We start from the raw sequence: 14,001 nt of genomic DNA, 5'->3' as shown, positions 1-14,001 counted from the left end.
GAGCTATTCAAGTCATTTCCTGCCAGGTGAATCTATTTCACTGTAAATCACTGTAAATCTGCTTTCTTGTAAGATTCACTCATCCTGGATCAATCCATTGATGTGACTAACTTTTAGGAGTGTGGTAAAAGAATACATGAAGTTCAATCCGGTAGGTTTTAAAGAATGCATTCTCATTCTCACTCTCACATCATTTCAAAATGATTTGCACCATTACTTGTCAGAATCGTAGGCAGAACAAGGGTTTGTCCTCCAGTCTCTAATTCTGAAGCTGTCACTATGCCTGACTGAACACGCGTCAGCCAGTCAGGAGAAAGCAGACACAGTGAATGACACAGAAGTAGTTTGGTTTTAATGGATAACAAACGACACCAGCGCCAAAATCCCCAAAATTAGGGTGAAGCTTTTGACAGCTCAGTTTTTGTTTTTTTTCTCATTGTATTTTCATCTGGATCATTCAAAGCTCTGTTTTGGTTAAGCAGCATATTATTGGACCACCTACTGTTTTCCTCTAAGACAGTTATATCAGTCAGGAATTTGGATAGTTCCAGTTGTGTGAAAAGGAGGTTTCACTTGGCAATCTGACATATATGGATGTAGATGACCAGATAAAATAGAGACTGGAGTAAAAGCAAATTTTCTGTCTAATTTTGTCTCATTTGACTGGGGGAAAAGGAGGCACACCCTATTACAGTTTTAATTCATCTCTATATTGGTTTTGGAATTTGATTAGGTAATCAGACTTGTTTTAATTTTGCAGTCGGCACACGCTGATTAGTTAAACTCGTCTTTACCAATCACATGACAGTGAACAGACCACAGGCAGCATTTCAATGTCCTTGTTCTAGTCGCCTTATCATTGAACTGTGCACAACAAAGCTGTCTGTTCCCTTAGTCTACTTCATTACAATCTGTGAGGTGTAGAAACAAAGCTAAAAAGAACAACAAAAAAAGATCAAATCTTGCTTGAACGTTGTTTCTGTAAGGCTGTTGTGGTCATTTTCATGCATGAAAGGTGAAATGTTAGGAAAAAAAAAAAAAAAGGTGGTAAATGCACAGAAGTGCAAGGCGGCCAAACAAACAAAGCAATAAATGAGCGGATTAACTGAGATCAGAGCAGTCAGTGTGGAGTAAAGCATGGCAAACAGTGGGGTAAGTGGTCCTTCCAAAAACAAAGCCTTTATTGTCACTGAGTGGTGTCCAGACAGGCGACAAGCCTCATCCATTTTTATCCTGGCTTCTCTGAACACTCGCTTTCCTTCATTTTCGCTGTGTTGTTGTGACGCAAGGAAATCCTTGTTCTGAAAGGGCTTTCTATTCAGAAGATCATTTCCCCTTATTTGTTTGATAGAGAGTTTTTAGTGTTATTTTGAAGAGAGCAGTCTATCAGAGGATTCTAGGACCAGAGGAGTGGTCTGAGCATTTCCATTACTGGTTTCTCATCTCGACATCAAAACTTACTCTTAACCTTTATAGTCGTTTATTGTGGGCCGAGTGTCTCACATTTGTTGCAGAGAAGTAATTTCCTGAATGGGATCCATACATTTTGATTTCTGAAGATGTGCAAATGTTCAAATGTGAAAGTAAAAGTGTCCTCACCAGCAAACCTTAAGCTCACATTTATCGTGAGTTTACGATTGAGAAACGTGCAGCCAAACCGGCACAAAGGAGAATCCAGCCTGGTAAATAGGATGATCTTTCAAAATTTAGACATGATAAAGAAGATATTAACTGCATTTAAAAAAAAAAAAAAAAGTTAAGAAAAGGTTGAAAAGCTCGACCAAAGTGGTGAAACAAGTTTCTCACCAAGTAAGATTATGCTCAGTGCTTCTCCTCTTACATGCAAAAGGAAACATTTAACACCTACTTTAGTTTGAAACTCCTTTTACTGAAATCAGATTTATTTATCAATTGTTGTTTTTGCCCTGATTCTGTGACTAGTTTCGATTTGTCCACCACAGGCATTTTATGTCTAAAAAATGGTATTACTACTGTAGATCTGTAGAAATTATAACATCTTTTATCAATAACAATAATCTCTCATATGTAATTGAAACGTATCTCCCAAACATTCCTCTTGTTTACAGTTGCAAAAACGGTCCTTTTCAGCTTTGCTAAAGACAGAAAGAAGACCATGTATTTTTTTTAGGTGGTTTAATAACTGACAAAATCATGAAAACAGTCTGTGCTCCAAGTATTTCCATACATTATATAGTAATAAATATGTATTTTAGTCATACAAAAGAGAATTTAAAAAATCGAAGGGACTTTGATGCTTCTTGAGTAGTTTTGGTCTTTACTGTGGTTTCATTTTATTTTCAAACTGCATCCTCTTTAAAAATATCAAAGGCTTTTCAGGCGAATTTTGAAATTACACCAGTATGCAAAGGAGCTTTGTGGATTTATCCGCTTGGCCCTTAAACAAGGTAAACATGGTGGCAAAATAAATCCAAGATTGACTTTATATGCTGGACCCAGGGTGCAGCCTCTTTTTCTTCCCCTTTCAAAGACAAAGTGATCCCTCTAACTCCCCTTTACTCACCTCATCTCTCTGGAGCTTTTCGGTCCAGCTCTGATTCCTGGCATCGTTACCTCTTTGTGCCCGTCAATCAGTCTCAATCTCAATCTCTCTTTCGGTCACGAACACACACACACACACGCACGCACGCACGCACGCACGCACGCATGCACGCACACACGCACACGCACGCTCGCACTCACACACACACTCGCCCCTCGTTTTCCTCTTCTTTCTGCTTTGTATTCCTTTCACTGGTGGTGAAAGATCCCAGAGGCTGCCTGCAGGAGTTTGGGAGGTCTTGTGCAGTAATAGTCTATTCCAAGTCATTTCACACACACTGTCACTGGTTCCCAGCTCATTCTGACACTCAGTAGATGTGTGAATGAAGCCACATAATTAACAGAAAATGGCTAACTCTTCACAGGGACAACTCATCTTACACACACACACACACACACACACACGCACACAAAGGTGCACCAAATCCCCCCACACACCTCTGCTCCACACTAGTTTATTTTGGAGAGGTCGGATGATGTCCTCAACAAGTAAATGATTCCTGACCAGTCAAAGACATCAAAGAGCTATATTTTAAATTAGCGGTCAACTCAAAATACTGTGATTTAGGGAAGCGCAGATACCACTTTTTTAAAGGACGAGTACAAGTACTAACCTTTAGCTACTTGCAGACACTGAGTACCCGTACGAGTACTTATTGAATGCCGTTGAGTGTAACTCAAACTCCATAGGCAAATGATACACGAAGGCTCTCCATTGTTGCGAACCTCAGCGTGGACGATGCTCGCACGTCGAACAGCCTTGAAGGCTCCAGTATACCACTGCATCTACAGTGGGGCAAAAAAGTATTTAGTCAGCCACCGATTGTGCAAGTTCTCCCACTTAAAATGATGACAGAGGTCTGTAATTTTCATCATAGGTACACTTCAACTGTGAGAGACAGAATGTGAAAAAAAAATCCAGGAATTCACATTGTAGGATTTTTAAGGAATTTATTCGTAAATTATGGTGGAAAATAAGTATTTGGTCAATAACAAAAATTCCACTCAATACTTTGTAATATAACCTTTGTTGGCAATAACAGAGGTCAAACGATTCCTATAGGTCTTTACCAGGTTTGCACACACAGTAGCTGGTATTTTGGCCCATTCCTCCATGCAGATCTTCTCGAGAGCAGTGATGTTTTGGGGCTGTCGCCGAGCAACACGGACTTTCAACTCCCTCCACAGATTTTCTATGGGGTTGAGGTCTGGAGACTGGCTAGGCCACTCCAGGACTTTCAAATGCTTCTTACGGAGCCACTCCTTCGTTGCCCGGGAGGTGTGTTTGGGATCATTGTCATGCTGGAAGACCCAGCCACGTTTCATCTTCAAAGCTCTCACTGATGGAAGGAGGTTTTGGCTCAAAATCTCACGATACATGGCCCCATTCATTCTTTCCTTAACACGGATCAGTCGTCCTGTCCCCTTAGCAGAAAAACAGCCCCAAAGCATGATGTTTCCACCCCCATGCTTCACAGTAGGTATGGTGTTCTTGGGATGCAACTCAGTATTCTTCTTCCTCCAAACACGACGAGTTGTGTTTATACCAAAAAGTTCTATTTTGGTTTCATCTGACCATATGACATTCTCCCAATCCTCTGCTGTATCGTCCATGTGATCTCTGGCAAACTTCAGACGGGCCTGGACATGCACTGGCTTAAGCAGGGGGACACGTCTGGCACTGCAGGATTTGGTTCCCTGTCGGCGTAGTGTGTTACTGATGGTAACCTTTGTTACTTTGGTCCCAGCTCTCTGCAGGTCATTCACCAGGTCCCCCCGTGTGGTTCTGGGATTTTTGCTCACCGTTCTCATGATCATTTTGACCCCACGGGATGAGATCTTGCGTGGAGCCCCAGATCGAGGGAGATTATCAGTGGTCTTGTATGTCTTCCATTTTCTGATAATTGCTCCCACAGTTGATTTTTTCACACCAAGCTGCTTGCCTATTGTAGATTCACTCTTCCCAGTCTGGTGCAGGTCTACAATCCTTTTCCTGGTGTCCTTCGACAGCTCTTTGGTCTTGGCCATAGTGGAGTTTGGAGTCTGACTGTTTGAGGTTGTGGACAGGTGTCTTTTATACAGATAACGAGTTCAAACAGGAGCCATTAATACAGGTAACGAGTGGAGGACAGAAGAGCTTCTTAAAGAAGAAAATACAGGTCTGTGAGAGCCAGAGATCTTTCTTGTTTGAAGTGACCAAATACTTATTTTCCACCATAATTTACAAATAAATTCTTTAAAATTCCTACAATGTGAATTCCTGGATTTTTTTTTTCACATTCTGTCTCTCACAGTTGAAGTGTACCTATGATGAAAATTACAGACCTCTGTCATCATTTTAAGTGGGAGAACTTGCACAATCGGTGGCTGACTAAATACTTTTTTGCCCCACTGTACAGTACGAACGACAAATAGATTTGACCCCTTCTCTTGATATTTTCTGAAAAACGATTTAAAGTCTGCCGCGGTTTTGTCATTCTCATCAATATTAATGAATCTCAAAACTCCTGACATCACTCATCCTCTCTTATCTACCTACTGCTGATATTGTTGACGGCTGATTCACGCCATTGTTACACAAAGATTTAGTATTGAAGTATAAAACTGCCAAACAGTGATATAGTGGTTCGTCTTAGGTTCCAGGAAAGGATGTTCCGAGTTCCCAGTGTTTTTCTGTTTCCTGTTGACATGTTGTCTCTGTGAATGCATGTGTTCTTTCACTGGTATTCCTGTTACTTCACACAGTTTTAAACCATGAAATTGCTGATTCTAAACTGCCCTGTAATGGACTGACAACATGTTCAATATGTACGCCACTCTAGTCAAACAATATAGAGGATTGATGGATGGAGTGAAGAGAAACCGTGACACACTGTATCTGCATGTGATACGACAATATGGGAAGAAATGAAGTCAATCCAGTGCTTCAAAACAACAAAGTTGTAGTTTAACAGGTGCGACAGTTCAAGTTAAGACTTACCGTGTGTTTCAAAATGGAATCGTTCATCCAGCTCAAAAATCCGTATGTGTATGTGAAAAAGAAAAATCAAGAAGCCTGCCATTCAACCCAGAACTGGTGCAATGGAAGAGTGACCTGTGGTCTGGATTGCTGGTGATGTATTAATCATTATGAGGTGAAAAATCTATTTTTAACTACCCTGCGCAACCCTGACAATACCTTGTAAACTATGACATCGCAATGAATTATTGAACATTGCACAATACACAATAGTGTAACTGCTTGTGAGTTCATTAGCACAAACTGTGTCTATTGCGAGGCTCGTGCACACACAATATCTTTCTCATTTACTGCATTTGTATAACAAAGGGGCCATGATCTTAATTGATTATAAAATGAGAGATGAGAAATCAGTAGAAAATAAATATAACCTCTTAATGATAGAAATGTCAGATTTATACTCCACTTTACATACCCTCTGTTAAACAAGTGCAAAGCACCTAAGAAACACAAGTAGACTCGTCTGGAGAAAGCAAAATGACATTCTTTAAGGAAAAAAAAATCATGTTTTTGCTTAAACCAACTGGTGTGTTACTGTATTAATTACTTGAACATGAATGAATTTTCTCTCGTCATCATTAACATGGCCATTAGAGGTCACAGTATATATTTAAATGTTTTGTTTTTGTGGCCTGCACAATCAACTTATTTGGTATTTCTTTCACTTGATCATAGCCAATGCTGCCAATCTGTCTATGGTCTAAAGTAGACATGAATGACTGGTGATTTCCCAAATGTATTAGGTTCACAGGTTCTAGTAGAATAAATGTAATTCATGATCATTTAAACCAGATATTAATAGAAACTACGAACTACTGTATCTGTTTTTTTAAAGAACTTTTTTGATTATGTCTCTCCATTTTAATCCAAATGTAAGAACTTGTCCTTTTATAGCTAATTGTTAATATTTACATGTTGAGATATGTGCATCGTATGAAAAGAAGTAAAAATCAAAGCTCAGTTGTATCTGTGGCCTTTTAATGAACATCGTATACATCCGCTTGTTAGTACAGTTTTTGCCAGCGTAGTTGTATGCTTGTGAAACATCAAAGTTTCAGTTCAGCTCGTAAACTCTGTTCATTGTTTTTTTTCCATTTTATTCTATAGTTTATAGCTGCAAAAAAAAAGTAATTGCTACCAGTATATAAAAATGAGAGAACCTACTTCCATTTCCATGTAATTTAGTTTAAAGCAAATATTCACACACACTGCACTTTATATTTTAATGACTGGTGTATTAACGCACACAAATTAAACTTTAATTTCCCATATTATAAACTGAGGACATATGCATCTTCGCCCTCTTCCTCCTCCCGCTCTGACATTAATCCTTTGCCTTTATCTATTATTCATTTCTTCCCCAGAGTGAAATGGAAAGCATGGCGCATCTCTTCTCCTCTCCGTCTTAATTTGTCTCCTCATATTTTCTTCCCATCGCAGCTCTGATCTCAGGTTAATCTGTTGTTTATCTACTTTTTTGGTTTCCTCCGCCCTCCTTCCCACTACAGTTTCAATGAAGTTTATTTCTGACAGTCAACCAGAATACATCGTATTTTCACATAGTTGCAGTGAAAATGTGTTTTTCTGATGTAAATCAGATGTGAGACTTTAAACGCACAACAGTTTTGTACGGCTACATTTAGGATTCAGGTCCTCACGGTACCACAAGTTATTGGCCTCTTGAAAGTTGAATTGCATTCATTATTTGGAGTGCCGAAGGGAAAAACAACACTTGGGGAAACATTTTGTAATGAAAACAAAGTAAGAAAGCTCCACAATGATCTGCGGAACACAAATGTGGTTTGATTAAATGTTGAGATTATATTTCTTTCATTAATAAAAGGTCACTTAAAGGTTTCTATTATATGTTTGTTCACCCTCAGAAACATTGAGCCTTTGTTACTAGCTTTACTCCCTGGTGCCAGCTCAACCAGCTTAAAAAAGATATATAAACAGAAAAAAAAAGTATAATTTAAAAAAAAGGATGGATGAGACATGAGAGGAGGGGCCGCACGGTGGATCAAATACTGGCCAGACCGTTCTGTGTGGAGTTTGCATGTTGTTCCTGTGTGTGCATGAGTTTCCTACCACAGCCCAAAAAAACATACATTGAACTGCCTCCGGCACCCCACGACCATAAACAGGCTTAAACGATATAGAATATGAATGGATGGTTTTGAGCAAATAAAGTAAAGGGATTTGCTTCGCCACTTCTTCATTTATTAAAAAAAAAGTCTATTTTCTGTGGCTGAGTTGGTGGAGTGGCTCCTCGTCTCATCCCAAGGCTGGCGGTTCGATCCAAAATGTTGCCTCCTTCCTGCGTTGATGTGTCCTTGGAGATAACGCTGAAGAGCATCTCGCCTGGCAGCTGTCACCATTAAGTGTGTATTCAACCGTGTGTATTCGAATGTGATGACGAACACTTCATTTACCATAAATTATGTAGGATAATGGATTGGCGCTAATGTCTAAAAACGATAAGATCAGAAAAGGGTGTGACTGCAGGCCGGGGGCTCTCTGTGTGGCATTTGCACGTTTTTCTTTGCGATACATGATTGTTTTCCATCAACCATTGAGCATTTCAGTGGCTGTTTTAACCTATGAGCATGTTTTATAAATAGAGTCCCTTTTTTTCTTTGTTGGATAATTACTATTTAACAAATAACTGCTGTGGTTGACACCATTGCTTTTACATTAAAGAAATGAGTTTTGATTACAGGCCATAGGCTTTCATTATGGAGTCTGCATGGTCTTATTGTGCCAGCCATGTTTTTTTTTTTTCCCTATCCTCTTTCTATTTCTTTAAATTCCATGCCTGTCTGTGTTCTCCTGGGCTGAACTGGCGACGTATGAAGGCGTTCTCTGATTGTCGCTCTTTGTTGTTTGGGGTTGGGTTTAGCCACAACCGTAACTGTCATTGCTATCCGGTACACACAATATCAACTAAACTCCACTCAAACTTTTCAACCCTAAAAGGTACTAGAGCCTGATAATCAAAGGACTGATTTGAAAAGATAACTTTTTATGTTCAGACAGCTGCCAAAAGCAACACGACGGTGATAGTCGATGTTGCCCCGGAATACTCATGCAAATGTGACCTCTGCCTGATCGGATTTTAAAAGCAGGTTGTGATCAGAGACTCGGGGAATCACCCATGTGAGGGAGGCAGCGAGACGACAACGCGGCGAAATGACAGCCGGTGTGACAGCTGGAGAAATGCCAAACTCCATTCATCTCGGCAATGCTATTATTAGCCCACGTGTCTGCTGGATTCTCACCCCGGAGTCCCTGCCCGCCCCACTGTAATGTTTACACAAGTCAATCTTTTACTCTTACAAAGAACGCCACAACTGATACGATCCGCCGACGTGCATCTGCCGCCTATAAGATGAAGTTGTGACGCTTGTGTTGGAGGAGGGGGAGCTTGACTGAGAAAACATTTTTTTTGGAGCCAGGCAACAAAGAGGAACAAGCTGAGATTTAGCAGGTGAAGATAAATCCCGTCTCTTCTTTATATTTTTTTGATGCCTGTCATTAAATCCGCACCAGCCCGTCAAATTCACATCGCTGAAAGTTCTCTGAGCTCCTAAGTTTCCTCTCGCACTCTTAGCACTATTTTCTATGAGACAAAGAGGAAGTCAAGAATATCTTTGTCACAGTGGAACAGGTTTTAAGTGAATGCACATGATTATAGTGTTGCAGTCCACTCATGATCACAGTAAATGAAAAAGGGCCACATAAATATTAAAGGTCTCCGTTTGCTTCTTCCAATGAAAAGCTTTCATTTGCAGCGATGAAGTGGGGGCAAATTATACCTTTCGATGTGTAATTTGGAGAAACTTTTAGCACTATTTTCAAAGAGAACTGTCACAGACTTCAGTTATTAGCTTTCCTCAAAGGTTTTCACTTGTGTCCAGAACAATGTCATTCTTAACTTGGTGATTGACATTTATCATCTAAGCATAAATAATTGTCCTTGTAAATGGTGTATTCTGCTATATGGTGATTTGAACGATTTCTGGCTTGTCTTAAAAAAAATTGCAACGTGCCGTGTCACTTTAGTGAATTGAAAGAAACGTCAAATGGTACACACTGGACTAAAACCTGAATATCCTAGTTGAAAACCCTGTGCATGAACCAATCCTGCTATCCTCAAACATGGATTTCTTTACCTCTTTTAATTGAGTCGCTACATTGCTTGGTCATCACTGTCAATGCTTTTCTAAACACAGTTCCATGGGTCATGTTTGCACCACACAGACAATTTAGTTAGTCTTCCAGACTGATATGGCCAGGTTTTATCTAGTCTAGGGTTGGAAATAGCTGGATACATCTCCAGCCAACACACAGAAAAATGAAGATCACGTCCTGGGCAGGTTTCAGGTGCTTTCAATCCATCACAGGGCCAGAGACAGACAGTCATGCGCACATTCAAAAATACGACAGACAGTTGAGTGTCACCAGTGAACCTAATGAGCACATTTTGAAAAAGATGGCCGGATACCCAGCTGAACCAACATGCTGCTGTGCCACAAAGCAAATCTTCTGTTCAGCCACACAAGATTTGCTTTAAGACAAATAACTCGATGAAAAAGGGAGGACAATGATTAAGCGTAAGTGGGTCTCTATGAATGTTAATTCACAAGCTATGGCTTTCCACTACTGTATAATAATAATGTTTTCAAAAGAAAACCATTAGTAATATGCCCGAGGAAGACCAGAGAGGAGGAGGAGGAGGAGGGGGAGCGTTGAATAATCTGAAAACCAACAAATACTAGAGAGATGTTGAAACTGTCCTACTTAATTTTTTTTCTGCCTTGTGTCATGAGGAGGGCAAGAACGCTGTACCACAGAAATTAAGACGTGAGTGACAGAGCTCACTGACAAGTACTTTACAAAACCCGCAGGGACCCTTTGACACTGTTGCTTTGTATATAGATTTTATAAACCGTGCCACACGTCCAATTTAAAGAGTCAGAGCATAATTGAAATGTTCCGACTATCACCTTACAATAGACGGAAGAAGGAGCTCAGCAAGGGCAGAAACTTCAAAATAATGAGAAATAAGACCGAATTAAACATGTATGGGAGTTCAAAGTTTTGCATTGGTCCGTTAGAAAATGGGTTTTGGAACCAGGCAGATGCTTTTTGGCCTCAATTTAACAACCTCTATAGGGGTGTGAGTTTAATCTGATGGTACTGACATGTCACTGCTCCTGTGATGGACTGTTTGCCCAGGGTGTATCCTGCCGTATAAAAGCTCTCGTACCCACAGCTAATTCCCCTCTTCATAACACCAGGATTTCTGTGCTTTTGGTTCTGATTTCTGCTTCCTGCTTCAGTGACAACAGGTTTTATTATGTCGGATTAATTGTTTGGCCTTGCCGTGTGGAGTTTGCTGGTTTTTCTCCAGTTTGCTCCCACTGACCTAAAAATATGACGTTAATTGGTGAACCTAAAATTATCCAGGGGTGTGAATGTGACTGTGTGTGGCTGTCTCTGTGCATCCACCCATCGCTAGATGGATTGTGCTCCAGCATCCTGACCTTGATAAATCGGTATAGAAAATGGATGGGAGTAATGCATTTTGAAAATCAGCGATTAACTTTACCTTCTGTTTGAGGACTTCTTGTCAGGCTCCATCTCATCTGAAAAGATTTATGTGGTTTCTGTTAAAATACACTTATCATGTATTGTAAGAGGAAGGAATGACTAGTTGCTGCCATGACACTTGAAATGCATTGCAGCCGTGCAGGGTGTCTGTGGTGGCTCATCACACGGCGGGTCTGGTGGGAACTTGGGAAAAATGAGTATAAACCATGGATGATTGATAGATGGAAGTCAGTCCTTCCCTCAGAAATGAATGAAAACAAACTGCGTACATGGCAGGGACACTTTTTCTACACTCTATAGTGGTTTGCTTGTTTTATTTGACACATTTTTGAATATTTCTTCAGACAAAAGTGTTCAATGGGGACTTCTTGCAGTTTTGGTAGAATAAAGTGGCTCTTGAACAAATGAAAGACAAATAAAATTACTTTAATAAATATACAGCTGCTTGTCATCATATTTATTAGTAGGCAGAGCCAGGCTGGCAGTTCACCATTTGATTCTGTCACTGCCCATCAAACTTCCTGCTGTGTTGTCCGGAGTTGAGAATGATACACTTTTTAGGAAAATGTAGACTTTTCTGAACAGTTTTTTTCAACCACAGAGACAAAAAGGAGATGGATCAGTCCATGGACAAAGTACTATTCTGTTTTTTTCATGCTCAAAACTTTTGCTCAAAGAGGAGTCAAATGATAAAAAAAAATTATTTATGCAATCCGAACAGTCGCAAGTTTTTGTGCTATAAAGTCCTTAAACCCAACTCAAAAGCATTCGTGAATGCTTTTTATCATCCATCCATCCATCCATCTACTTTCCCACTTGGGGTCCGCATGGAGTCACAGTGGCAGTACAGAGAGCAAAGCAGCCCAGGCATCTCTGTCCCCTGCAGATTACGACATACAAATGTGGATCAAGTGTGATGTATTGTTTTTTTTTTTCATTTTACCAATTTAAATTGAAATGTTTCTCTTTTCCTTTCTTTCTTTTTTATATATTTGCATGTTCGAAATAAAGTTTCATTCATTCATTCATTCAATGATATTCAAATATTTGAATGTGAAATGTATCAGGATCTTTAACATAAATGGCATTTTACTTATTTAACCTGATTCCTATTATCCAACAACCCTGAAGGATTTCTGATCAAGATGCTTTTGCAAAAAAATAAAAATAAAAGATGCTTTTGCATATAAACTAACCAAACTTTTATTGAAAAAGAGTTTCTAGCATTGTTACGTTGTCATATTTAGGCTGGATGGTCATTTGGACTATGCTGAGACATAGCTCCAGACCACCTGTATTATTGTTTACACTGAGCTGCTGTGATATGACAGTATGAATCTGTGGACTTATACCGTGTGCATCAAAGGGTTGTTTCATATCTCTTTGGAAAGTCTGCCTTTCCTCTTTTTTTATTGGTTCTGAGCACACGTGGAAAACACCAATTGTTGCATATCAGTCATATTCGAACACCTGTGGTTCAGAATTTCAACAAAACACCCTGCAGCAGCAGTCCTGTGAAGAGCAAACAGTGGGATGGCTTATTCAGGCTAACAGATGTCAGACGTATGTAAATACGAGCTCAGTACGACACTGATATATGAAGGAGCCTCTGAGGACAAATATTCTTCAATCCTTTTGTGAAGTGACAGGACTGTAGGGAGAAAGGTAATCCATAAACTGAATGACCAAGGAATCTTGTTTCGTTGCAACCTGCTGTCGGCAGCGGCACAGTCTGATGCACGCGGCGTGGATTCACGCATCCATCCTGTCCTGCTTCAACAGTGCGGGGCTGAAGCTATAACAGAATGGGCTGGCTATTATCAGCCAAGCTTCCTCTCAATGCATCTCTCTGTACCTTTTTTTTTTTCTCCCCAAATAAATACTTGTAGAAGGATGATGCACCATGCCGAGAGGCACACAGAGATTCCAAGAACATGACAAGGGCATTAGTTCTTCATAGAGGGCCAAGACCTCAACTTTGATAGAGCATTTTTGGGATAAAGTGGAACAGGATTTTCACAGCATGAATGCATCACTGAGATTCCTGCAGGGGGCTGTGTGATGATATCTAACCAACATGATACAAAATCCCTTTTGAGGATTTCTGGCACCTGTTTTTAATGCTTCGCAGCATGCTGGGAAAGCAAAAAGATCTCCCACCCAGCATTAGAATTAGGTTATATATCATGCATAGTTTGCTAGATTTCATTTTTTATTTGTCTTATTCTCTCCTGCTTCCCACTGGGTCCCTTATAGAACAACCATAGTGCCCATTTCTGTATCTACAACCGTTCAGTAGTTTACATTATGTGAGCTCATGGAAGAAAAGGCTTAGAGTAAGCACCTTCAAAACAATGCAGGATTAAAAGAAGAAAGGTTTAATTGTTTTCAAGTAACATTTCGTGATTTAAGAACCCAATGGAAACCAAGCCCTTCTAAATTTGGCACCTAATCTGGAGTCTGAATGATTTGTCTTTTCCAGGTTAGATAGTTTCGAGCCTCTACCGCTGCAGGAGGCCTTTGAGACGATCATCAGTTGTCAGTATGGGGCAATTTGTGCCAGTCCTCAAACCTTATATCCCAGATGTGGCTGAATGTACAGTGTGAGCTGTCCTGCGCAGTCAGTGTGTCATTTGGTGGTACTTCGTGCAGATGTGATGCATCCAGTGAGTCAGGAGAACTTGTTATTTTGTGTTGTTTTCATTCTGAGGTGTTGCCGAGAATAATTCAAAACATTGCCCAACTCTGACACATTTTCAAACTTCCACACCTTCTTGAACTCTCAGAGA

The sequence above is a fragment of the Lipophrys pholis genome (genome assembly GCF_963383615.2).
Source record: "Lipophrys pholis genome assembly, chromosome: 12".
In the NCBI taxonomy this organism is placed as follows: domain Eukaryota; kingdom Metazoa; phylum Chordata; class Actinopteri; order Blenniiformes; family Blenniidae; genus Lipophrys; species Lipophrys pholis.
The sequence above is the reverse complement of the archived record's forward strand: the minus strand, read 5'-3'. Positions refer to the sequence as shown.